Genomic DNA, 24,861 nt, shown 5'->3' on the forward strand with positions numbered 1-24,861 from the left:
CTTATCGGAGTGCTTGTGAGACGAATGGCAATACCAAAGCATGTCCGTGTCTCCCCTAGATATCTTTGGAGAAAAAAAACAACAACAACAAAATAAACTGGTGAAAAACACGCACAGAGCGAGCCAGCCAGGAGTCGAACCTAGAATCTTCTGATCCGTAGACGCGTTATCCATTGCGCCACTGGCCCACCGATAGTAAAAACCCCCGATTGCCAAAGACTTGTTGCTTTTCGATGTGACGGTGGCAAGCATTGATATCTCCTCATTCTCACCTTGTTGTCAGCCCACCAGCCCACCAGCCCACCAGCCCACCAGCCCTTCCCTGGTGGTCTAGTGGTTAGGATTCGGCGCTCTCACCGCCGCGGCCCGGGTTCGATTCCCGGTCAGGGAAAGCTCTTTTGCCTTCCAATTGTGGACTGCGAATTCAAGCTCTGCCGATAGCTGTGAGAAAGCCAGCTCCAAACCAAAAAATGGTGGAAAGCCAGCTCCAAACCAAAAAATTTGGTGGGCACTTAAAAAAAGACCTCCTTCGAGCCGGAGTCGAACCAGCGACCTAAGGATTGCCAACACTCCAACCTACAGTCCTCCGCTCTACCAGCTGAGCTATCGAAGGGGCAAAGTGCTAGACAGAACCTCGACAAATCAGGGTTCTGTAGCTCTAATGCTGGCCAAAAAGTCACTTCTGGTGCAGGAAAATATGCTGGATTTTTGAGGAGGGAAGCAAAAAGGAGCATGCATTCTCATACCGGGAGTCGAACCCGGGCCGCCTGGGTGAAAACCAGGAATCTAACCGCTAGACCATATGGGATTCAGGCACCTTAAACTGGCCATGGGCTTCTGGCGCACTTTCCATACATGTGGTCAGAGTGGGTGCAGAACCTTGTAGTAGCCTGTTGCTTTAGGTCTGTGACTGTAACAATGTGATAATAATTTGGCAAAACAAGAATTATCCAAAAGGAGGGTTTTCTGAATTATATAGTGTTGTAGGCATTCAGGGGATCTGTTTTTTTACTCACCCCGGGGGTTCAGTTTATTTGGGCAGATTCCTGTGATTGCTGAATTGATACCTCAAACTGGTAATTAAGCTCTTGTCCAGGTGAAAATACTCATGTCATCCATTTGAAAACACACAAGGCAACCGTTATCTAGGGGAAAAACTGCCTATCGTCACTCTGTCAAGGTACTAAAATGACATTGTGAGGTTAACAATGAAAGTGAGACAAATTTTTAATCAGCAAAGTTGCTGATTATTTGCTCCTTCAGTTTAACTCAGTTTACAACTTATTCTCAATGTCCAGGTGGCAATTAGTGATAAGGCTTTAAAATGGCAAGCCCATTACACCAAAACCACATGGCATTGCACCCTTCAAAGTAGTAAAGCGGTTACAGAGTAGTGATGAAATTGTTAATTCTAGAATCTACTGGCCCACCAGCCTGCATTTTAATACTACGTTAATCGACCGAGCTTATCGGAGAGATTGTGTGATGAATGGCAATACCGAAGCATGTCCGCGACTCCCCATAGACATCGGAACCTCAATCTATCAGGGTTCTGTAGCTCTACTGCTGTACAAAAAGTCACTTCTGGTGCAGGAAGATGTGCTGGCTTTTTGAGGAGGGAAGCAAAAAGATCAAGCTTTCCCATACCGGGAGTCGACCCCTGGCCGCATAGGAGAAAACCAGGAATCCCAACTGCTAGACCGTATGGGAACTGGCCAGCTTTAACTGGCCACAAGCTTGTGGGCCACTTTCCATAAATGTGGCCAGTGTGGGGGCAGGGTTTTGTAGTGGCCTGTTGCTTTTGGTTTGTGACTGTAACAATGTGATAATAATTTGGCAATACAAGAATCATCCGAAGGGACGGTTTACTGAAATAAATAGTGTTGCATGCATTCAAGGGACATGTTTGTTGACTCACCCATGGTTCAGTTTTTTGGCCAGAATCCTGGGATTGCTGAATTTATACCTCGAACTGGCAACTAAGGTCTTGTCCAGGTGAAAATACTTGTGTCATGCATCTGAAAACACACATGGCAACCGTTATCTAGAGGAAAAACTGCCTATCGTCGGTCTGTCAAGGTACAAAACTGACATATTGTGAGGTTAATAATGAAAGTGAGACCAATTTTTAATCCGCAAAATTGCTGATTATTCGCTCGTTTAGTTTAATGCAGATTACAAATTATTCTCAATGTCCAGGTGGCAATTAGTGATAAGGCTTCAAAATGGCAAGCCTGTGACATCAAAACCACATGGCATTATACCCTTCAATGTAATGAAGCAGTTACAGAGTAGCGATGAAATTGTTCATTCGAAAATCAACTGGCTGCCAGCCTGCAGTTTATTTCCCTGTTAATCGTCGAGCTTATCGGAGTGCTTGTGAGACGAATGGCAATACCAAAGCATGTCCGTGTCTCTCGTAGATATCGGAATGGGTGTGCAGAATATGTCTTTTTTTGGAAAAAAAGAAGAATGCCTGGAGATTTGCCTTTTCTTCTGGACTTTGGAGAAAAAAAACAACAACAACAAAATAAACTGGTGAAAAACACGCACAGAGCGAGCCAGCCAGGAGTCGAACCTAGAATCTTCTGATCCGTAGTCAGACGCGTTATCCATTGCGCCAAGGCCGGCGCCCATTAGTCGAGGTAAAGATCCTAAAAGACGCACAGGTACGCGAGTTCGCGGCCCGCTCCGACCAGTGATGGAATTCCTGGAATGTGTCCGTTTTGACGCTGCTGATGCACGCGTGCGTAATCATCATTATCCCCCGTAATTTAATCGAACGTAAATTCGTCCCCCGCACTTTAATTTGGGAACTTTCCAGGGTAAACAATCAAGTTATGTACGTTTCATTCATACCGGACGCCGGAGGGCGCTCTCTCGCATTAAGTCCAAAACGGACTCGTAGAAGCACCAACTTGTGACCACTATGTGACGCACGCTACAGGAAATACCTTATATGGACAAAGGCATCCAGCGGTCACTGGATAAAAAAAGCTGAAATGAATTGACAGATAAAACGTGAATATTCATTGCAAAAATACATGATTTGTGTTTTTGTGCATTTTCATAACAAAATACATGAATAACGCAGCGCTTACTGACACATTTTTTTCAGTATAATATATTATTTTTACAGTATAACATTATATTATATTATTATATTTTCTGACTTATTCTGGAAGTCCCTGTTTCTTTGTGTGTGTGTGTTTACTGTTATGTAATACTGGAATACTTAAAAAAATGTTTGTTTTTTTTGCAACTACAATTACAGTGAGAAATAGGCACAAAAACATTGTGAGTGCAAAGATTAATAACCCTTTTTATTTGCAAATATAAAGTCAATATATAAAATTATAACAACAGTGCAAATATATATACATGTACAAATATTGTGAGAATACAAATAGTGTGAGGGCAAATATTAACAACCCTTTTAATCTGCATATATATTTTAAAGCCAATAAAACATTTAGAACAGTAATGCAATTTTGTACAGTATACACCAAAAATGTTTACCACAATAATAAAATTTGTACATATCAGTGTAAAAATATAATAAATATCAAACCAAAACAAACATTTGCAGTGCAATTTTGACATCAGACTTAGAAAATAATAAGAATTAATAGTAAACAAAGACAAACATTTACCACAGCAGTACAATTATGACATATTTGCTTAAAAAAAAAAGTAAATAAAAATTGTTTTTACCACTGTAGTGGACTTTTCATATATTAGCCAAAATAATAATAAAAAACATAAACATACCGTTTATATTATATATCTATCTTGGATGTGCTTGTAAGCACATGCTACCACAGTGAAGCGGGACACCCTCACTCCATCACAGTGCACCGCGTTTGGGTAGAGAGCACAGAGCCTTATGAAAATGGCCTCCACCACTCGGTTGCAGTCAGGCCACTGTGCAGGACTGTGAGCCCCAACAAAACACCTGCAAATTACAACAGAATACATATTATTAATGTAAGATTGTTTTCATTGTGTGATCTTATTTTTATTTTACCTTTCCTATGCTGTCTGTTTTGCTTTGTGTTGTCTAAATGTTCATTTATAATATGTGCGCATAGTTATGTTGTCTCTCTTTGTTTTGTTTTTAGATTGATGTTGAAATGTCATATCAATAAATCAGTTCTCTACTGTGTTGTGGAATAATTACAGGGTGTTGTTAGTCAGCAAGTCAGGTTTTTTTTCACAATAATGACTGCATATTATCCCACTTATTACATGGCTACTTACTAAAGTACAGTAAAAGACAAATTATTTGATTCCACATGATACAAAATGATTTTAATGATTTAAGAAATGATTGCCTTGTTTCTTCTAAATTAAATATTCCAGTGTACAGTTGGAACTGTGTTCATAGCAATGTAACATACTTAGCAACCTAATATATATAGTCAGAATAAAACGTAAATCACAACTAATAATTTATGTTGTAATCAGGCTAAGTTTGAACTTAACAGGCTACAGGAAGATAAGCTAGTCATGAAGGTGTCAGGTTTTACTAATTTAACTAGAAATCCTTACTAAACAAAACAAGTTGTAGGTGATATTTCAGCCAGTTTCAGATATATATATATATATTTTATATAAAAAAATGTGTAGACCCTGTGTTTACTAAACGTAACATACCTTTTGCTGCTCTCCACACCTGGGGCCACAATCTTCTTAGTGGCTCTGAATCGTCCCTGTTTTAGGTTGGTTTGGTTACGTGGTGGGTAAATGGTCTTTTTCTTGTCATACTCCCCCAATGCCTGCCATAGGGAGATGATCTTGATGCACTCTTCTCCCGACAAAGCCAGACGGTGGTCTCTGAGGCTAACCAAAAACTCTGCCAAGTCCTGCACGGCTCCATACCCCTCAATATTATCAGGTCCAAACGAATCCTAAAATGAAAGATAATTTAGGAACTTTTGATAGCATCAGTGAATACAAATATTCACATGAAAGCACATCCAATGTAACCCAGATTATGCTTACACACATGTAAATGTACATAAAAAATAAACTGGACCCTTACATCATGTGAAGTGTTCTCTTCCAATGTTGGACGATCCGTTTCTGCAGATAATCGGTCCACTGGGGCAACATTAAAAAGGTAAATATTTATTTTAAATTTGTATTTATGTCTTTCAATGTGATAAATACAAATTTATAGTTAGTGTGATAATAAATACGAAACCTTTATGAATACTTTAGTAAAACTCACAGCTATGTGCTCCAGGAAAGAGTTCTAGATTTGATTCAGCGTGCAGTGAGCTGCTGACAGGAGATGACACTGATGATGGAGGGACCACAAACAGTGATGACGTGGGGCTGGTTGCTGGAGGAGTTGGAAATGATGCTGCAGATGCTGCAGACACTGATGCTTGTGAAGAGGCAGCAGGTGTCCGGTCAGTGTCAAAGGTGGGGACAGTGATGTCCTGAAACTCCTCAAGTTCAGCATAACCTTCATCCACCTCTATACCAACCTCAGTAGTCTCTGACTCTTCAATGGCCAACTTGTAGTCCTGCAGAACTTTACCAGTTTGCTGGTAAAGATATTCCACTCCAATAAGCTCACCTTTAAAATAGTAAAACATTGACAATTAGATAATATACCACAATATTATATTATAACTCAGTTCCTCAGTTTCCTTTACAAATCATTAGCTAAAGATTAATTAAAGCTGACAACTGGAAGTTGAAGTGCATAGCTTTGGCCACTGTAGTAATTAACATATACATTTAAATCATTAGTTAATATAATGTTATTACTCAACTTATACATTAAAGTACATTTGACTGGTAACAATTTATTTATTACTTAATCTATTAATCATATAGAATGTTTATTAGTTGCTGATGTAGTAATCATTAATAAATGGTTTAAGTTAGTCCTTCATGAGTTTACATTAACTCATGATTATCTGTGCATTCTTGAAGCATGAATTAATGCATATTTGTGCACCAGTATTGTAATTTTATTGATAAAAGACTCACTTACATTGCAAATGTTGGTTAGAAGTTAATCGATGACCGTTATCTTCTTCTTCTTCACCCGTGATCCTTAAATCTCCGGTAGTTTTTAATGTTATCAATTGATCTACTTACTACGAAGAATCGCGGATGAGGAACGGGCGCTGATTGGCAAATTCGCGGTTGCGATACGAGCGCTGATTGGCAAATTCGCGGTTGCGATACGAGCGCTGATTGGCAAATTCGCGGTTGCGATACGAGCGCTGATTGGCTAAAACATAAGTTTCATGGTTGCAGCCGGGAACGTGATTGGCTGTCATAACAAAGAATAACCACGACCTACAGGTGACATGGAGCGCCACTGGCCCACCGATAGTAATAACCCCCGATTGCCAACGACTTGTTGCTTTTCGATGTGACGGTGGCAAGCATTGATATCTCCTCATTCTCACCTTGTTGTCAGCAGAACAGCCCACCAGCCCAGCCCACCAGCCCACCAGCCCAGCCCTTCCCTGGTGGTCTAGTGGTTAGGATTCGGCGCTCTCACCGCCGCGGCCCGGGTTCGATTCCCGGTCAGGGAAAGCTCTTTTGCCTTCCAATTGTGGACTGCGAATTCAAGCTCTGCCGATAGCTGTGAGAAAGCCAGCTCCAAACCAAAAAATGGTGGAAAGCCAGCTCCAAACCAAAAAATTTGGTGGGCACTTAAAAAAAGACCTCCTTCGAGCCGGAGTCGAACCAGCGACCTAAGGATTGCCAACACTCCAACCTACAGTCCTCCGCTCTACCAGCTGAGCTATCGAAGGGGCAAAGTGCTAGACAGAACCTCGACAAATCAGGGTTCTGTAGCTCTAATGCTGGCCAAAAAGTCACTTCTGGTGCAGGAAAATATGCTGGATTTTTGAGGAGGGAAGCAAAAAGGAGCATGCATTCTCATACCGGGAGTCGAACCCGGGCCGCCTGGGTGAAAACCAGGAATCCTAACCGCTAGACCATATGGGATTCAGGCACCTTAAACTGGCCATGGGCTTCTGGCGCACTTTCCATACATGTGGTCAGAGTGGGTGCAGAACCTTGTAGTAGCCTGTTGCTTTAGGTCTGTGACTGTAACAATGTGATAATAATTTGGCAAAACAAGAATTATCCAAAAGGAGGGTTTTCTGAATTATATAGTGTTGTAGGCATTCAGGGGATCTGTTTTTTTACTCACCCCGGGGGTTCAGTTTATTTGGGCAGATTCCTGTGATTGCTGAATTGATACCTCAAACTGGTAATTAAGCTCTTGTCCAGGTGAAAATACTCATGTCATCCATTTGAAAACACACAAGGCAACCGTTATCTAGGGGAAAAACTGCCTATCGTCACTCTGTCAAGGTACTAAAATGACATTGTGAGGTTAACAATGAAAGTGAGACAAATTTTTAATCAGCAAAGTTGCTGATTATTTGCTCCTTCAGTTTAACTCAGTTTACAACTTATTCTCAATGTCCAGGTGGCAATTAGTGATAAGGCTTTAAAATGGCAAGCCCATTACACCAAAACCACATGGCATTGCACCCTTCAAAGTAGTAAAGCGGTTACAGAGTAGTGATGAAATTGTTAATTCTAGAATCTACTGGCCCACCAGCCTGCATTTTAATACTACGTTAATCGACCGAGCTTATCGGAGAGATTGTGTGATGAATGGCAATACCGAAGCATGTCCGCGACTCCCCATAGACATCGGAACCTCAATCTATCAGGGTTCTGTAGCTCTACTGCTGTACAAAAAGTCACTTCTGGTGCAGGAAGATGTGCTGGCTTTTTGAGGAGGGAAGCAAAAAGATCAAGCTTTCCCATACCGGGAGTCGACCCCTGGCCGCATAGGAGAAAACCAGGAATCCTAACTGCTAGACCGTATGGGAACTGGCCAGCTTTAACTGGCCACAAGCTTGTGGGCCACTTTCCATAAATGTGGCCAGTGTGGGGGCAGGGTTTTGTAGTGGCCTGTTGCTTTTGGTTTGTGACTGTAACAATGTGATAATAATTTGGCAATACAAGAATCATCCGAAGGGACGGTTTACTGAAATAATAGTGTTGCATGCATTCAAGGGACATGTTTGTTGACTCACCCATGGTTCAGTTTTTTGGCCAGAATCCTGGGATTGCTGAATTTATACCTCGAACTGGCAACTAAGGTCTTGTCCAGGTGAAAATACTTGTGTCATGCATCTGAAAACACACATGGCAACCGTTATCTAGAGGAAAAACTGCCTATCGTCGGTCTGTCAAGGTACAAAACTGACATATTGTGAGGTTAATAATGAAAGTGAGACCAATTTTTAATCCGCAAAATTGCTGATTATTCGCTCGTTTAGTTTAATGCAGATTACAAATTATTCTCAATGTCCAGGTGGCAATTAGTGATAAGGCTTCAAAATGGCAAGCCTGTGACATCAAAACCACATGGCATTATACCCTTCAATGTAATGAAGCAGTTACAGAGTAGCGATGAAATTGTTCATTCGAAAATCAACTGGCTGCCAGCCTGCAGTTTATTTCCCTGTTAATCGTCGAGCTTATCGGAGTGCTTGTGAGACGAATGGCAATACCAAAGCATGTCCGTGTCTCCCCTAGATATCGGAATGGGTGTGCAGAATATGTCTTTTTTTGGAAAAAAAGAAGAATGCCTGGAGATTTGCCTTTTCTTCTGGACTTTGGAGAAAAAAAACAACAACAACAAAATAAACTGGTGAAAAACACGCACAGAGCGAGCCAGCCAGGAGTCGAACCTAGAATCTTCTGATCCGTAGTCAGACGCGTTATCCATTGCGCCACTGGCCCACCGATAGTAAAAACCCCCGATTGCCAAAGACTTGTTGCTTTTCGATGTGACGGTGGCAAGCATTGATATCTCCTCATTCTCACCTTGTTGTCAGCAGAACAGCCCACCAGCCCACCAGCCCACCAGCCCACCAGCCCACCAGCCCACCAGCCCTTCCCTGGTGGTCTAGTGGTTAGGATTCGGCGCTCTCACCGCCGCGGCCCGGGTTCGATTCCCGGTCAGGGAAAGCTCTTTTGCCTTCCAATTGTGGACTGCGAATTCAAGCTCTGCCGATAGCTGTGAGAAAGCCAGCTCCAAACCAAAAAATGGTGGAAAGCCAGCTCCAAACCAAAAAATTTGGTGGGCACTTAAAAAAAGACCTCCTTCGAGCCGGAGTCGAACCAGCGACCTAAGGATTGCCAACACTCCAACCTACAGTCCTCCGCTCTACCAGCTGAGCTATCGAAGGGGCAAAGTGCTAGACAGAACCTCGACAAATCAGGGTTCTGTAGCTCTAATGCTGGCCAAAAAGTCACTTCTGGTGCAGGAAAATATGCTGGATTTTTGAGGAGGGAAGCAAAAAGGAGCATGCATTCTCATACCGGGAGTCGAACCCGGGCCGCCTGGGTGAAAACCAGGAATCCTAACCGCTAGACCATATGGGATTCAGGCACCTTAAACTGGCCATGGCCTTCTGGCGCACTTTCCATACATGCGGTCAGAGTGGGTGCAGAACCTTGTAGTAGCCTGTTGCTTTAGGTCTGTGACTGTAACAATGTGATAATAATTTGGCAAAACAAGAATTATCCAAAAGGAGGGTTTTCTGAATTATATAGTGTTGTAGGCATTCAGGGGATCTGTTTTTTTACTCACCCCGGGGGTTCAGTTTATTTGGGCAGATTCCTGTGATTGCTGAATTGATACCTCAAACTGGTAATTAAGCTCTTGTCCAGGTGAAAATACTCATGTCATCCATTTGAAAACACACAAGGCAACCGTTATCTAGGGGAAAAACTGCCTATCGTCACTCTGTCAAGGTACTAAAATGACATTGTGAGGTTAACAATGAAAGTGAGACAAATTTTTAATCAGCAAAGTTGCTGATTATTTGCTCCTTCAGTTTAACTCAGTTTACAACTTATTCTCAATGTCCAGGTGGCAATTAGTGATAAGGCTTTAAAATGGCAAGCCCATTACACCAAAACCACATGGCATTGCACCCTTCAAAGTAGTAAAGCGGTTACAGAGTAGTGATGAAATTGTTAATTCTAGAATCTACTGGCCCACCAGCCTGCATTTTAATACTACGTTAATCGACCGAGCTTATCGGAGAGATTGTGTGATGAATGGCAATACCGAAGCATGTCCGCGACTCCCCATAGACATCGGAACCTCAATCTATCAGGGTTCTGTAGCTCTACTGCTGTACAAAAAGTCACTTCTGGTGCAGGAAGATGTGCTGGCTTTTTGAGGAGGGAAGCAAAAAGATCAAGCTTTCCCATACCGGGAGTCGACCCCTGGCCGCATAGGAGAAAACCAGGAATCCCAACTGCTAGACCGTATGGGAACTGGCCAGCTTTAACTGGCCACAAGCTTGTGGGCCACTTTCCATAAATGTGGCCAGTGTGGGGGCAGGGTTTTGTAGTGGCCTGTTGCTTTTGGTTTGTGACTGTAACAATGTGATAATAATTTGGCAATACAAGAATCATCCGAAGGGACGGTTTACTGAAATAAATAGTGTTGCATGCATTCAAGGGACATGTTTGTTGACTCACCCATGGTTCAGTTTTTTGGCCAGAATCCTGGGATTGCTGAATTTATACCTCGAACTGGCAACTAAGGTCTTGTCCAGGTGAAAATACTTGTGTCATGCATCTGAAAACACACATGGCAACCGTTATCTAGAGGAAAAACTGCCTATCGTCGGTCTGTCAAGGTACAAAACTGACATATTGTGAGGTTAATAATGAAAGTGAGACCAATTTTTAATCCGCAAAATTGCTGATTATTCGCTCGTTTAGTTTAATGCAGATTACAAATTATTCTCAATGTCCAGGTGGCAATTAGTGATAAGGCTTCAAAATGGCAAGCCTGTGACATCAAAACCACATGGCATTATACCCTTCAATGTAATGAAGCAGTTACAGAGTAGCGATGAAATTGTTCATTCGAAAATCAACTGGCTGCCAGCCTGCAGTTTATTTCCCTGTTAATCGTCGAGCTTATCGGAGTGCTTGTGAGACGAATGGCAATACCAAAGCATGTCCGTGTCTCCCCTAGATATCGGAATGGGATGTGCAGAATATGTCTTTTTTTGAAAAAAAAGAAGAATGCCTGGAGATTTGCCTTTTCTTCTGGACTTTGGAGAAAAAAAACAACAACAACAAAATAAACTGGTGAAAAACACGCACAGAGCGAGCCAGCCAGGAGTCGAACCTAGAATCTTCTGATCCGTAGTCAGACGCGTTATCCATTGCGCCACTGGCCCACCGATAGTAATAACCCCCGATTGCCAACGACTTGTTGCTTTTCGATGTGACGGTGGCAAGCATTGATATCTCCTCATTCTCACCTTGTTGTCAGCAGAACAGCCCACCAGCCCACCAGCCCACCAGCCCACCAGCCCTTCCCTGGTGGTCTAGTGGTTAGGATTCGGCGCTCTCACCGCCGCGGCCTGGGTTCGATTCCCGGTCAGGGAAAGCTCTTTTGCATTCCAATTGTGGACTGCGAATTCAAGCTCTGCCGATAGCTGTGAGAAAGCCAGCTCCAAACCAAAAAATGGTGGAAAGCCAGCTCCAAACCAAAAAATTTGGTGGGCACTTAAAAAAAGACCTCCTTCGAGCCGGAGTCGAACCAGCGACCTAAGGATTGCCAACACTCCAACCTACAGTACTCCGCTCTACCAGCTGAGCTATCGAAGGGGCAAAGTGCTAGACAGAACCTCGACAAATCAGGGTTCTGTAGCTCTAATGCTGGCCAAAAAGTCACTTCTGGTGCAGGAAAATATGCTGGATTTTTGAGGAGGGAAGCAAAAAGGAGCATGCATTCTCATACCGGGAGACGAACCCGGGCCGCCTGGGTGAAAACCAGGAATCCTAACCGCTAGACCATATGGGATTCAGGCACCTTAAACTGGCCATGGGCTTCTGGCGCACTTTCCATACATGTGGTCAGAGTGGGTGCAGAACCTTGTAGTAGCCTGTTGCTTTAGGTCTGTGACTGTAACAATGTGATAATAATTTGGCAAAACAAGAATTATCCAAAAGGAGGGTTTTCTGAATTATATAGTGTTGTAGGCATTCAGGGGATCTGTTTTTTTTACTCACCCCGGGGGTTCCGTTTATTTGGGCAGATTCCTGTGATTGCTGAATTGATACCTCAAACTGGTAATTAAGCTCTTGTCCAGGTGAAAATACTCATGTCATCCATTTGAAAACACACAAGGCAACCGTTATCTAGAGGAAAAACTGCCTATCGTCACTCTGTCAAGGTACTAAAATGACATTGTGAGGTTAACAATGAAAGTGAGACAAATTTTTAATCAGCAAAGTTGCTGATTATTTGCTCCTTCAGTTTAACTCAGTTTACAACTTATTCTCAATGTCCAGGTGGCAATTAGTGATAAGGCTTTAAAATGGCAAGCCCATTACACCAAAACCACATGGCATTGCACCCTTCAAAGTAGTAAAGCGGTTACAGAGTAGTGATGAAATTGTTAATTCTAGAATCTACTGGCCCACCAGCCTGCATTTTAATACTACGTTAATCGACCGAGCTTATCGGAGAGATTGTGTGATGAATGGCAATACCGAAGCATGTCCGCGACTCCCCATAGACATCGGAACCTCAATCTATCAGGGTTCTGTAGCTCTACTGCTGTACAAAAAGTCACTTCTGGTGCAGGAAGATGTGCTGGCTTTTTGAGGAGGGAAGCAAAAAGATCAAGCTTTCCCATACCGGGAGTCGACCCCTGGCCGCATAGGAGAAAACCAGGAATCCCAACTGCTAGACCGTATGGGAACTGGCCAGCTTTAACTGGCCACAAGCTTGTGGGCCACTTTCCATAAATGTGGCCAGTGTGGGGGCAGGGTTTTGTAGTGGCCTGTTGCTTTTGGTTTGTGACTGTAACAATGTGATAATAATTTGGCAATACAAGAATCATCCGAAGGGACGGTTTACTGAAATAAATAGTGTTGCATGCATTCAAGGGACATGTTTGTTGACTCACCCATGGTTCAATTTTTTGGCCAGAATCCTGGGATTGCTGAATTTATACCTCGAACTGGCAACTAAGGTCTTGTCCAGGTGAAAATACTTGTGTCATGCATCTGAAAACACACATGGCAACCGTTATCTAGAGGAAAAACTGCCTATCGTCGGTCTGTCAAGGTACAAAACTGACATATTGTGAGGTTAATAATGAAAGTGAGACCAATTTTTAATCCGCAAAACTGCTGATTATTCGCTCGTTTAGTTTAATGCAGATTACAAGATCAAGTGCCTGTTGGTGTCGCTGTTGGACAGTGTTTTCTCTACTTCCTGTTGGCCTTCTGTAGCTAATCATAGCTCCATGTAGCTGTTTTTATTTTATATTTTTTCTCTATAATCTTTCTTACTATCACTGTCTGTTTGTTTGTTTTTTTAATTGTAAAATATAACTTAATTCACACCATATTTCTGATATTACCGATCAATCTTATCAGATTAACTTTGATCGTTCACTCTTCCGTGACTGCAGCACACCTGCAAAGTGTTAGCACTCGTTAGCTTGTCATTAGCGTTTTCTTTTCTCCTCTCCTCTCCTCTCTCACGCTGCAGTTTTCCACAAGTTCATCAAACAACCGCAGTAAGAATATTTCATCAAGCACGGTGAGTAATGGCTTCTCCTACAATTGTTATTTGCACCTCTTGCCACATGTACAGTTTATCTATCTCTGTCGCTGATGAGGGATTCACATGTGATAAATGCAGGGAAACAGTTAGGCTGACAGAGAAGATTTCAGAATTAGAGACACGCATCCAAACTTTAATTGAGGACAGTAAGAATGTTAGGGCTCTAGATATGGCTTTGGATGCGTCTAGCTCAGGGATTCCTGTACATTGTCCGGTTCCAGCAGAGCCCCTGCAGCAGGGCAACTGGGTGACGGTGAGGCAGCGTAGTCGTGGGTCAAAACACCGCTCTTCTGTTCCGATCAAAACATTAAACAGGTTCTCCCCACTCAGTGATGCACCCACTGAGAAACCTGATGAAAGTGCTCTAGTTATTGGCGATTCTATTGTACGGAACGTGAATATAGAGACACCAGCCACCATAGTCAAATGTTTACCGGGAGCCAGAGCGCCTGACATCTTGGCAAATTTAAAGTGCTGGCTAATGCTAAACGTAAATACAGTAAGATTGTTATTCATGCCGGCGCTAATGATGTTCGACTTCGCCAGTCGGAGATCACTAAAAATAACTTTAAAGAGGTGTGTGAACTTGCAAGCACGATGTCAGACACTGTAATATGCTCTGGTCCCCTGCCTGCTTACCGTGGTGATGAGATGCATAGCAGATTGTCATCACTCAATGGCTGGATGTCTAAGTGGTGCCCACAGAATAACATAGGTTATATAGACAATTGGACGAGCTTTTGGGGCAGACCAGACCTGTTTAAAAGAGATGGTCTTCATCCCTCCTGGGGTGGCGCCACTCTTCTGTCTAGAAATATGGCAAATAGTCTTAGTGTTTATACTTGACTAACTGGGGCCCAGGTCAGGAAGCAGACAGACTGGCTAAACCGACCGTCTGCTAGCTGCCTCCCGTCACAGAGGTCAGTTAATTCTCAGCACATAGAGACTCTTTCACCTAGATATCACACTATAGAGACTGTGTCTGTTCCACGAACTAGAAAATACAAAAAACGTCCAAACCAAGTTAAGGTTAACAATTTAATTGAGGTTCAACAAATAAAAAACAAATGCAATATGGATAAACAAATGATAAAGATTGGCTTATTGAATATCAGATCCATTTCTACGAAAACACTTTTTGTAAATAATATGATAACTGATCATAATATAGATGTGCTCTGCTTGACAGAAACCTGGCTAAAACCTGATGATTACATTATTTTAAATGAGTCCACCCCCCAAGATTATTGTTATAAACACGAGCCGCGTCTAAAAGGCAAAGGGGGAGGTGTTGCTTCAATTTATAATAACGTTTTCAGGATTTCTCAGAGGGCAGGCTTCAAGTATAACTCGTTTGAAGTAATGGTGCTTCATATAACATTATCCAGAGAAACCAATGTTAATGATAAATCCCCTGTTATGTTTGTACTGGCTACTGTATACAGGCCACCAGGGCACCATACAGACTTTATTAAAGAGTTTGGTGATTTTACATCCGAGTTAGTTCTGGCTGCAGATAAAGTCTTAATAGTTGGTGATTTTAATATCCATGTCGATAATGAAAAAGATGTATTGGGATCAGCATTTATAGACATTCTGAACTCTATTGGTGTTAGACAACACGTTTCAGGACCTACTCATTGTCGAAATCATACTCTAGATTTAATACTGTCACATGGAATTGATGTTGATAGTGTTGAAATTATTCAGCCAAGTGATGATATCTCAGATCATTATTTAGTTCTGTGTAAACTTCATATAGCCAAAATTGTAAATTCTACTTCTTGTTACAAGTATCGAAGAACCATCACTTCTACCACAAAAGACAGCTTTTTAAGTTATCTTCCTGATGTATCCGATTTCCTTAGCATATCCAAAACCTCAGAACAACTTGATGATGTAACAGAAACTATGGACTTTCTCTTTTCTAGCACTTTAAATACAGTTGCTCCTTTACGCTTAAGGAAGGTTAAGGAAAACAGTTTGACACCATGGTATAATGAGCATACTCGCACCCTAAAGAGAGCAGCCCGAAAAATGGAGCGCAGCTGGAGGAAAACAAAACTAGAGGTATTTCGTATTGCTTGGCGGGAAAGTAGCATATCCTACCGAAAAGCATTAAAAACTGCTAGATCTGATTACTTTTCTTCTCTTTTAGAAGAAAACAAACATAACCCCAGGTATTTATTCAATACAGTGGCTAAATTAACGAAAAATAAAGCCTCAACAAGTGTTGACATTTCCCAACACCACAGCAGTAATGACTTTATGAACTACTTTACTTCTAAAATCGATACTATTAGAGATAAAATTGCAACCATTCAGCCGTCAGCTACAGTTTCGCATCAGACAGTCCACTATAGACCCCCTGAGGAACAGTTCCACTCATTCTCTATTATAGGAGAGGAAGAATTGTATAAACTTGTTAAATCATCTAAACTTACAACATGTATGTTAGACCCTATACCATCTAAGCTCTTAAAAGAGGTGCTTCCAGAAGTCATAGGTCCTCTTCTGACTATTATTAATTCCTCATTGTTATTAGGACATGTCCCCAAAACCTTCAAACTGGCTGTTATTAAGCCTCTCATAAAAAAGCCACAACTTGACCCCAGAGAACTAGTTAATTATAGACCAATCTCGAATCTCCCTTTTCTGTCCAAGATACTAGAAAAGGTGGTATCCTCACAATTATATTCCTTCTTAGAGAAAAATGGTATATGTGAGGATTTCCAGTCAGGATTTAGACCGTATCATAGTACTGAAACTGCTCTCCTTAGAGTTACAAATGATCTGCTCTTATCATCTGATCGTGGGTGTATCTCTCTATTAGTTTTATTGGATCTTAGTGCTGCGTTTGATACAATTGACCACAACATTCTTTTGCATAGACTTGAACACTTTGTTGGCATCAGTGGAAGTGCATTAGCATGGTTTAAATCGTACTTATATGACCGCCATCAGTTCGTAGCAGTGAATGAAGATGTATCATATCGATCACAAGTGCAGTATGGAGTACCTCAAGGCTCAGTTCTAGGGCCGCTACTCTTCACGCTTTATATGTTACCCTTGGGAGATATCATCAGGAAACATGGTGTTAGCTTTCACTGTTATGCTGATGATACGCAGCTCTATATTTCCTCGCAGCCCGGTGAAACACACCAATTTGAAAAACTAATGGAATGCATAGTCGATATAAAAAATTGGATGACGAGTAATTTCTTACTGCTAAATTCAGAAAAAACAGAGGTGTTAATCATAGGGCCTAAAAACTCTACTTGTAATAACCTAGAACACTGTCTAAGACTTGATGGTTGCTCTGTCAATTCTTCGTCATCAGTTAGGAACCTAGGTGTGCTACTTGATCGCAATCTTTCCTTAGAAAGCCACGTTTCTAGCATTTGTAAAACTGCCTTTTTCCATCTCAAAAATATATCTAAATTACGGCCTATGCTCTCAATGTCAAATGCAGAAATGTTAATCCATGCATTTATGACTTCAAGGTTAGACTACTGTAATGCTTTATTGGGTGGTTGTTCTGCACGCTTGGTAAACAAACTACAGCTAGTCCAAAATGCAGCAGCAAGAGTTCTTACTAGAACCAGGAAGTATGACCATATTAGCCCGGTCCTGTCCACACTGCACTGGCTCCCTATCAAACATCGTATAGATTTTAAAATATTGCTTATTACTTATAAAGCCCTAAATGGTTTAGCACCTCAGTATTTGAATGAGCTCCTTTTACATTATACTCCTCTACGTCCGCTACGTTCTCAAAACTCAGGCAATTTGATAATACCTAGAATATCAAAATCAACTGCGGGCGGCAGATCCTTTTCCTATTTGGCGCCTAAACTCTGGAATAACCTACCTAACATTGTTCGGGAGGCAGACACACTCTTGCAGTTTAAATCTAGATTAAAGACCCATCTCTTTAACCTGGCATACACATAACATACTAATATGCTTTTAATATCCAAATCCGTTAAAGGATTTTTAGGCTGCATTAATTAGGTAAACCGGAACCGGAACACTTCACATAACACCGTACTTTCTACATCATTAGAAGAATGGCATCTACGCTAATATTTGTCTGTTTCTCTCTTGTTCCGAGGTCACCGTGGCCACCAGATCCAGTCTGTGTCCAGATCAGAGGGTCACTGCAGTCACCCGGATCCAGTACGTATCCAGACCAGATGGTGGATCAGCACCTAGAAAGGACCTCTACTGCCCTGAAAGACAGCGGAGACCAGGACAACTAGAGCCCCAGATACAGATCCCCTGTAAAGACCTTGTCTCAGAGGAGCACCAGGACAAGACCACAGGAAACAGATGATTCTTCTGCACAATCTGACTTTGCTGCAGCCTGGAATTGAACTACTGGTTTCGTCTGGTCAGAGGAGAACTGGCCCCCCAACTGAGCCTGGTTTCTCCCAAGGTTTTTTTCTCCATTCTGTCACCGATGGAGTTTCGGTTCCTTGCCGCTGTCGCCTCTGGCTTGCTTAGTTGGGGTCACTTCATCTACAGCGATATCGTTGACTTGATTGCAAATTAAAACCGACACTATTTCAACTGAACAGAGATGACATCAATGAATTCAATGATGAACTGCCTTTAACTATCATTTTGCATTATTGAGACACTGTTTTCCAAATGAATGTTGTTCAGTGCTTTGGCGCAATGTATTTTGTTTAAAGCACTATATAAATAAAGGTGATTGATTGATTGATTGATTGATACAAATTATTCTCAATGTCCAGGTGGCAATTAGTGATAAGGCTTCAAAATGGCAAGCCTGTGACATCAAAACCACATGGCATTATACCCTTCAATGTAATGAAGCAGTTACAGAGTAGCGATGAAATTGTTCATTCGAAAATCAACTGGCTGCCAGCCTGCAGTTTATTTCCCTGTTAATCGTCGAGCTTATCGGAGTGCTTGTGAGACGAATGGCAATACCAAAGCATGTCCGTGTCTCCCCTAGATATCGGAATGGGTGTGCAGAATATGTCTTTTTTTGGAAAAAAAGAAGAATGCCTGGAGATTTGCCTTTTCTTCTGGACTTTGGAGAAAAAAAACAACAACAACAAAATAAACTGGTGAAAAACACGCACAGAGCGAGCCAGCCAGGAGTCGAACCTAGAATCTTCTGATCCGTAGTCAGACGCGTTATCCATTGCGCCACTGGCCCACCGATAGTAAAAACCCCCGATTGCCAAAGACTTGTTGCTTTTCGATGTGACGGTGGCAAGCATTGATATCTCCTCATTCTCACCTTGTTGTCAGCAGAACAGCCCACCAGCCCACCAGCCCACCAGCCCACCAGCCCTTCCCTGGTGGTCTAGTGGTTAGGATTCGGCGCTCTCACCGCCGCGGCCCGGGTTCGATTCCCGGTCAGGGAAAGCTCTTTTGCATTCCAATTGTGGACTGCGAATTCAAGCTCTGCCGATAGCTGTGAGAAAGCCAGCTCCAAACCAAAAAATGGTGGAAAGCCAGCTCCAAACCAAAAAATTTGGTGGGCACTTAAAAAAAGACCTCCTTCGAGCCTAAGGACCTAAGGATTGCCAACACTCCAACCTACAGTCCTCCGCTCTACCAGCTGAGCTATCGAAGGGGCAAAGTGCTAGACAGAACCTCGACAAATCAGGGTTCTGTAGCTCTAATGCTGGCCAAAAAGTCACTTCTGGTGCAGGAAAATATGCTGGATTTTTGAGGAGGGAAGCAAAAAGGAGCATGCATTCTCATACCGGGAGTCGAACCCGGGCCGCCTGGGGGAAAACCAGGAATCCTAACCGCTAGACCATATGGGATTCAGGCACCTTAAACTGGCCATGGGCTTCTGGCGCACTTTCCATACATGTGGTCAGAGTGAGTGCAGAACCTTGTAGTAGCCTGTTGCTTTAGGTCTGTGACTGTAACAATGTGATAATAATTTGGCAAAACAAGAATTATCCAAAAGGAGGGTTTTCTGAATTATATAGTGTTGTAGGCATTCAGGGGATCTGTTTTTTTACTCACCCCGGGGGTTCAGTTTATTTGGGCAGATTCCTGTGATTGCTGAATTGATACCTCAAACTGGTAATTAAGCTCTTGTCCAGGTGAAAATACTCATGTCATATATTTGAAAACACACAAGGCAACCGTTATCTAGGGGAAAAACTGCCTATCGTCACTCTGTCAAGGTACTAAAATGACATTGTGAGGTTAACAATGAAAGTGAGACAAATTTTTAATCAGCAAAGTTGCTGATTATTTGCTCCTTCAGTTTAACTCAGTTTACAACTTATTCTCAATGTCCAGGTGGCAATTAGTGATAAGGCTTTAAAATGGCAAGCCCATTACACCAAAACCACATGGCATTGCACCCTTCAAAGTAGTAAAGCGGTTACAGAGTAGTGATGAAATTGTTAATTCTAGAATCTACTGGCCCACCAGCCTGCATTTTAATACTACGTTAATCGACCGAGCTTATCGGAGAGATTGTGTGATGAATGGCAATACCGAAGCATGTCCGCGACTCCCCATAGACATCGGAACCTCAATCTATCAGGGTTCTGTAGCTCTACTGCTGTACAAAAAGTCACTTCTGGTGCAGGAAGATGTGCTGGCTTTTTGAGGAGGGAAGCAAAAAGATCAAGCTTTCCCATACCGGGAGTCGACCCCTGGCCGCATAGGAGAAAACCAGGAATCCCAACTGCTAGACCGTATGGGAACTGGCCAGCTTTAACTGGCCACAAGCTTGTGGGCCACTTTCCATAAATGTGGCCAGTGTGGGGGCAGGGTTTTGTAGTGGCCTGTTGCTTTTGGTTTGTGACTGTAACAATGTGATAATAATTTGGCAATACAAGAATCATCCGAAGGGACGGTTTACTGAAATAAATAGTGTTGCATGCATTCAAGGGACATGTTTGTTGACTCACCCATGGTTCAGTTTTTTGGCCAGAATCCTGGGATTGCTGAATTTATACCTCGAACTGGCAACTAAGGTCTTGTCCAGGTGAAAATACTTGTGTCATGCATCTGAAAACACACATGGCAACCGTTATCTAGAGGAAAAACTGCCTATCGTCGGTCTGTCAAGGTACAAAACTGACATATTGTGAGGTTAATAATGAAAGTGAGACCAATTTTTAATCCGCAAAATTGCTGATTATTCGCTCGTTTAGTTTAATGCAGATTACAAATTATTCTCAATGTCCAGGTGGCAATTAGTGATAAGGCTTCAAAATGGCAAGCCTGTGACATCAAAACCACATGGCATTATACCCTTCAATGTAATGAAGCAGTTACAGAGTAGCGATGAAATTGTTCATTCGAAAATCAACTGGCTGCCAGCCTGCAGTTTATTTCCCTGTTAATCGTCGAGCTTATCGGAGTGCTTGTGAGACGAATGGCAATACCAAAGCATGTCCGTGTCTCCCCTAGATATCGGAATGGGTGTGCAGAATATGTCTTTTTTTGGAAAAAAAGAAGAATGCCTGGAGATTTGCCTTTTCTTCTGGACTTTGGAGAAAAAAAACAACAACAACAAAATAAACTGGTGAAAAACACGCACAGAGCGAGCCAGCCAGGAGTCGAACCTAGAATCTTCTGATCCGTAGTCAGACGCGTTATCCATTGCGCCACTGGCCCACCGATAGTAAAAACCCCCGATTGCCAAAGACTTGTTGCTTTTCGATGTGACGGTGGCAAGCATTGATATCTCCTCATTCTCACCTTGTTGTCAGCAGAACAGCCCACCAGCCCACCAGCCCACCAGCCCACCAGCCCACCAGCCCTTCCCTGGTGGTCTAGTGGTTAGGATTCGGCGCTCTCACCGCCGCGGCCCGGGTTCGATTCCCGGTCAGGGAAAGCTCTTTTGCCTTCCAATTGTGGACTGCGAATTCAAGCTCTGCCGATAGCTGTGAGAAAGCCAGCTCCAAACCAAAAAATGGTGGAAAGCCAGCTCCAAACCAAAAAATTTGGTGGGCACTTAAAAAAAGACCTCCTTCGAGCCGGAGTCGAACCAGCGACCTAAGGATTGCCAACACTCCAACCTACAGTCCTCCGCTCTACCAGCTGAGCTATCGAAGGGGCAAAGTGCTAGACAGAACCTCGACAAATCAGGGTTCTGTAGCTCTAATGCTGGCCAAAAAGTCACTTCTGGTGCAGGAAAATATGCTGGATTTTTGAGGAGGGAAGCAAAAAGGAGCATGCATTCTCATACCGGGAGTCGAACCCGGGCCGCCTGGGTGAAAACCAGGAATCCTAACCGCTAGACCATATGGGATTCAGGCACCTTAAACTGGCCATGGGCTTCTGGCGCACTTTCCATACATGTGGTCAGAGTGGGTGCAGAACCTTGTAGTAGCCTGTTGCTTTAGGTCTGTGACTGTAACAATGTGATAATAATTTGGCAAAACAAGAATTATCCAAAAGGAGGGTTTTCTGAATTATATAGTGTTGTAGGCATTCAGGGGATCTGTTTTTTTACTCACCCCGGGGGTTCAGTTTATTTGGGCAGATTCCTGTGATTGCTGAATTGATACCTCAAACTGGTAATTAAGCTCTTGTCCAGGTGAAAATACTCATGTCATCCATTTGAAAACACACAAGGCAACCGTTATCTAGGGGAAAAACTGCCTATCGTCACTCTGTCAAGGTACTAAAATGACATTGTGAGGTTAACAATAAAAGTGAGACAAATTTTTAATCAGCAAAGTTGCTGATTATTTGCTCCTTCAGTTTAACTCAGTTTACAACTTATTCTCAATGTCCAGGTGGCAATTAGTGATAAGGCTTTAAAATGGCAAGCCCATTACACCAAAACCACATGGCATTGCACCCTTCAAAGTAGTAAAGCGGTTACAGAGTAGTGATGAAATTGTTAATTCTAGAATCTACTGGCCCACCAGCCTGCATTTTAATACTACGTTAATCGACCGAGCTTATCGGAGAGATTGTGTGATGAATGGCAATACCGAAGCATGTCCGCGACTCCCCATAGACATCGGAACCTCAATCTATCAGGGTTCTGTAGCTCTACTGCTGTACAAAAAGTCACTTCTGGTGCAGGAAGATGTGCTGGCTTTTTGAGGAGGGAAGCAAAAAGATCAAGCTTTCCCATACCGGGAGTCGACCCCTGGCCGCATAGGAGAAAACCAGGAATCCTAACTGCTAGACCGTATGGGAACTGGCCAGCTTTAACTGGCCACAAGCTTGTGGGCCACTTTCCATAAATGTGGCCAGTGTGGGGGCAGGGTTTTGTAGTGGCCTGTTGCTTTTGGTTTGTGACTGTAACAATGTGATAATAATTTGGCAATACAAGAATCATCCGAAGGGACGGTTTACTGAAATAAATAGTGTTGCATGCATTCAAGGGACATGTTTGTTGACTCACCCATGGTTCAGTTTTTTGGCCAGAATCCTGGGATTGCTGAATTTATACCTCGAACTGGCAACTAAGGTCTTGTCCAGGTGAAAATACTTGTGTCATGCATCTGAAAACACACATGGCAACCGTTATCTAGAGGAAAAACTGCCTATCGTCGGTCTGTCAAGGTACAAAACTGACATATTGTGAGGTTAATAATGAAAGTGAGACCAATTTTTAATCCGCAAAATTGCTGATTATTCGCTCGTTTAGTTTAATGCAGATTACAAATTATTCTCAATGTCCAGGTGGCAATTAGTGATAAGGCTTCAAAATGGCAAGCCTGTGACATCAAAACCACATGGCATTATACCCTTCAATGTAATGAAGCAGTTACAGAGTAGCGATGAAATTGTTCATTCGAAAATCAACTGGCTGCCAGCCTGCAGTTTATTTCCCTGTTAATCGTCGAGCTTATCGGAGTGCTTGTGAGACGAATGGCAATACCAAAGCATGTCCGTGTCTCCCCTAGATATCGGAATGGGTATGCAGAATATGTCTTTTTTTGGAAAAAAAGAAGAATGCCTGGAGATTTGCCTTTTCTTCTGGACTTTGGAGAAAAAAAACAACAACAACAAAATAAACTGGTGAAAAACACGCACAGTGCGAGCCAGCCAGGAGTCGAACCTAGAATCTTCTGATCCGTAGTCAGACGCGTTATCCATTGCGCCACTGGCCCACCGATAGTAAAAACCCCCGATTGCCAAAGACTTGTTGCTTTTCGATGTGACGGTGGCAAGCATTGATATCTCCTCATTCTCACCTTGTTGTCAGCAGAAAAGCCCCACCCAGCCCCACCAGCCCTTCCCTGGTGGTCTAGTTGTTAGGATTCGGCGCTCTCACCGCAGCGGCCCGGGTTCGATTCCCGGTCAGGGAAAGCTCTTTTGCCTTCCAATTGTGGACTGCGAATTCAAGCTCTGCCGATAGCTGTGAGAAAGCCAGCTCCAAACCAAAAAATGGTGGAAAGCCAGCTCCAAACCAAAAAATTTGGTGGGCACTTAAAAAAGACCTCCTTCGAGCCGGAGTCGAACCAGCGACCTAAGGATTGCCAACACTCCAACCTACAGTCCTCCGCTCTACCAGCTGAGCTATCGAAGGGGCAAAGTGCTAGACAGAACCTCGACAAATCAGGGTTCTGTAGCTCTAATGCTGGCCAAAAAGTCACTTCTGGTGCAGGAAAATATGCTGGATTTTTGAGGAGGGAAGCAAAAAGGAGCATGCATTCTCATACCGGGAGTCGAACCCGGGCCGCCTGGGTGAAAACCAGGAATTAACCGCTAGACCATATGGGATTCAGGCACCTTAAACTGGCCATGGGCTTCTGGCGCACTTTCCATACATGTGGTCAGAGTGGGTGCAGAACCTTGTAGTAGCCTGTTGCTTTAGGTCTGTGACTGTAACAATGTGATAATAATTTGGCAAAACAAGAATTATCCAAAAGGAGGGTTTTCTGAATTATATAGTGTTGTAGGCATTCAGGGGATCTGTTTTTTTACTCACCCCGGGGGTTCAGTTTATTTGGGCAGATTCCTGTGATTGCTGAATTGATACCTCAAACTGGTAATTAAGCTCTTGTCCAGGTGAAAATACTCATGTCATCCATTTGAAAACACACAAGGCAACCGTTATCTAGGGGAAAAACTGCCTATCGTCACTCTGTCAAGGTACTAAAATGACATTGTGAGGTTAACAATGAAAGTGAGACAAATTTTTAATCAGCAAAGTTGCTGATTATTTGCTCCTTCAGTTTAACTCAGTTTACAACTTATTCTCA

The 24,861-nt window shown here is 42.7% G+C and overlaps 1 long non-coding RNA gene and 23 other non-coding genes across 24 annotated transcripts; 7 read left to right on the top strand and 17 right to left on the bottom strand.

Moving 5' to 3' along the window:
* The first annotated feature begins 319 nt into the window (after positions 1-319).
* On the top strand, positions 320-391 carry trnae-cuc (transfer RNA glutamic acid (anticodon CUC)). Its single transcript has one exon. It is a non-coding gene; the product is annotated as a tRNA-Glu (tRNA).
* A 134-nt stretch (positions 392-525) lies between these two features.
* Positions 526-613, bottom strand: trnay-gua (transfer RNA tyrosine (anticodon GUA)). Its single transcript is given in 2 exon segments — positions 526-561; positions 577-613. It is a non-coding gene; the product is annotated as a tRNA-Tyr (tRNA).
* A 124-nt stretch (positions 614-737) lies between these two features.
* On the bottom strand, positions 738-808 carry trnae-uuc (transfer RNA glutamic acid (anticodon UUC)). The gene has a single exon. It is a non-coding gene; the product is annotated as a tRNA-Glu (tRNA).
* Positions 809-5,039: 4,231 nt separating this feature from the next.
* On the bottom strand, positions 5,040-6,336 carry LOC113083133 (uncharacterized). The gene is made up of 3 exons (XR_003283138.1): positions 6,011-6,336; positions 5,234-5,587; positions 5,040-5,103 (listed from the first exon to the last, which is right to left on the bottom strand). It is a non-coding gene; the product is annotated as an uncharacterized LOC113083133 (long non-coding RNA).
* A 155-nt stretch (positions 6,337-6,491) lies between these two features.
* On the top strand, positions 6,492-6,563 carry trnae-cuc (transfer RNA glutamic acid (anticodon CUC)). Its single transcript has one exon. It is a non-coding gene; the product is annotated as a tRNA-Glu (tRNA).
* Positions 6,564-6,697: 134 nt separating this feature from the next.
* On the bottom strand, positions 6,698-6,785 carry trnay-gua (transfer RNA tyrosine (anticodon GUA)). The gene is given in 2 exon segments: positions 6,698-6,733; positions 6,749-6,785. It is a non-coding gene; the product is annotated as a tRNA-Tyr (tRNA).
* Positions 6,786-6,909: 124 nt separating this feature from the next.
* On the bottom strand, positions 6,910-6,981 carry trnae-uuc (transfer RNA glutamic acid (anticodon UUC)). The gene has a single exon. It is a non-coding gene; the product is annotated as a tRNA-Glu (tRNA).
* Positions 6,982-8,729: 1,748 nt separating this feature from the next.
* trnar-acg (transfer RNA arginine (anticodon ACG)) lies at positions 8,730-8,802 on the bottom strand. The gene has a single exon. It is a non-coding gene; the product is annotated as a tRNA-Arg (tRNA).
* Positions 8,803-8,957: 155 nt separating this feature from the next.
* trnae-cuc (transfer RNA glutamic acid (anticodon CUC)) lies at positions 8,958-9,029 on the top strand. The gene has a single exon. It is a non-coding gene; the product is annotated as a tRNA-Glu (tRNA).
* Positions 9,030-9,163: 134 nt separating this feature from the next.
* trnay-gua (transfer RNA tyrosine (anticodon GUA)) lies at positions 9,164-9,251 on the bottom strand. The gene is given in 2 exon segments: positions 9,164-9,199; positions 9,215-9,251. It is a non-coding gene; the product is annotated as a tRNA-Tyr (tRNA).
* Positions 9,252-9,375: 124 nt separating this feature from the next.
* trnae-uuc (transfer RNA glutamic acid (anticodon UUC)) lies at positions 9,376-9,447 on the bottom strand. The gene has a single exon. It is a non-coding gene; the product is annotated as a tRNA-Glu (tRNA).
* Positions 9,448-11,197: 1,750 nt separating this feature from the next.
* trnar-acg (transfer RNA arginine (anticodon ACG)) lies at positions 11,198-11,270 on the bottom strand. The gene has a single exon. It is a non-coding gene; the product is annotated as a tRNA-Arg (tRNA).
* A 139-nt stretch (positions 11,271-11,409) lies between these two features.
* Positions 11,410-11,481, top strand: trnae-cuc (transfer RNA glutamic acid (anticodon CUC)). Its single transcript has one exon. It is a non-coding gene; the product is annotated as a tRNA-Glu (tRNA).
* Positions 11,482-11,827: 346 nt separating this feature from the next.
* trnae-uuc (transfer RNA glutamic acid (anticodon UUC)) lies at positions 11,828-11,899 on the bottom strand. The gene has a single exon. It is a non-coding gene; the product is annotated as a tRNA-Glu (tRNA).
* A 6,894-nt stretch (positions 11,900-18,793) lies between these two features.
* Positions 18,794-18,866, bottom strand: trnar-acg (transfer RNA arginine (anticodon ACG)). The gene has a single exon. It is a non-coding gene; the product is annotated as a tRNA-Arg (tRNA).
* A 139-nt stretch (positions 18,867-19,005) lies between these two features.
* Positions 19,006-19,077, top strand: trnae-cuc (transfer RNA glutamic acid (anticodon CUC)). Its single transcript has one exon. It is a non-coding gene; the product is annotated as a tRNA-Glu (tRNA).
* Positions 19,078-19,413: 336 nt separating this feature from the next.
* trnae-uuc (transfer RNA glutamic acid (anticodon UUC)) lies at positions 19,414-19,485 on the bottom strand. The gene has a single exon. It is a non-coding gene; the product is annotated as a tRNA-Glu (tRNA).
* Positions 19,486-21,234: 1,749 nt separating this feature from the next.
* On the bottom strand, positions 21,235-21,307 carry trnar-acg (transfer RNA arginine (anticodon ACG)). Its single transcript has one exon. It is a non-coding gene; the product is annotated as a tRNA-Arg (tRNA).
* Positions 21,308-21,454: 147 nt separating this feature from the next.
* Positions 21,455-21,526, top strand: trnae-cuc (transfer RNA glutamic acid (anticodon CUC)). Its single transcript has one exon. It is a non-coding gene; the product is annotated as a tRNA-Glu (tRNA).
* Positions 21,527-21,660: 134 nt separating this feature from the next.
* On the bottom strand, positions 21,661-21,748 carry trnay-gua (transfer RNA tyrosine (anticodon GUA)). Its single transcript is given in 2 exon segments — positions 21,661-21,696; positions 21,712-21,748. It is a non-coding gene; the product is annotated as a tRNA-Tyr (tRNA).
* Positions 21,749-21,872: 124 nt separating this feature from the next.
* Positions 21,873-21,944, bottom strand: trnae-uuc (transfer RNA glutamic acid (anticodon UUC)). Its single transcript has one exon. It is a non-coding gene; the product is annotated as a tRNA-Glu (tRNA).
* A 1,749-nt stretch (positions 21,945-23,693) lies between these two features.
* Positions 23,694-23,766, bottom strand: trnar-acg (transfer RNA arginine (anticodon ACG)). Its single transcript has one exon. It is a non-coding gene; the product is annotated as a tRNA-Arg (tRNA).
* Positions 23,767-23,892: 126 nt separating this feature from the next.
* trnae-cuc (transfer RNA glutamic acid (anticodon CUC)) lies at positions 23,893-23,964 on the top strand. Its single transcript has one exon. It is a non-coding gene; the product is annotated as a tRNA-Glu (tRNA).
* A 133-nt stretch (positions 23,965-24,097) lies between these two features.
* trnay-gua (transfer RNA tyrosine (anticodon GUA)) lies at positions 24,098-24,185 on the bottom strand. The gene is given in 2 exon segments: positions 24,098-24,133; positions 24,149-24,185. It is a non-coding gene; the product is annotated as a tRNA-Tyr (tRNA).
* Between the last annotated feature and the right edge of the window lie 676 nt (positions 24,186-24,861).

The sequence above is a fragment of the Carassius auratus genome, unplaced genomic scaffold (genome assembly GCF_003368295.1).
Source record: "Carassius auratus strain Wakin unplaced genomic scaffold, ASM336829v1 scaf_tig00037430, whole genome shotgun sequence".
Classification (NCBI taxonomy): domain Eukaryota; kingdom Metazoa; phylum Chordata; class Actinopteri; order Cypriniformes; family Cyprinidae; genus Carassius; species Carassius auratus.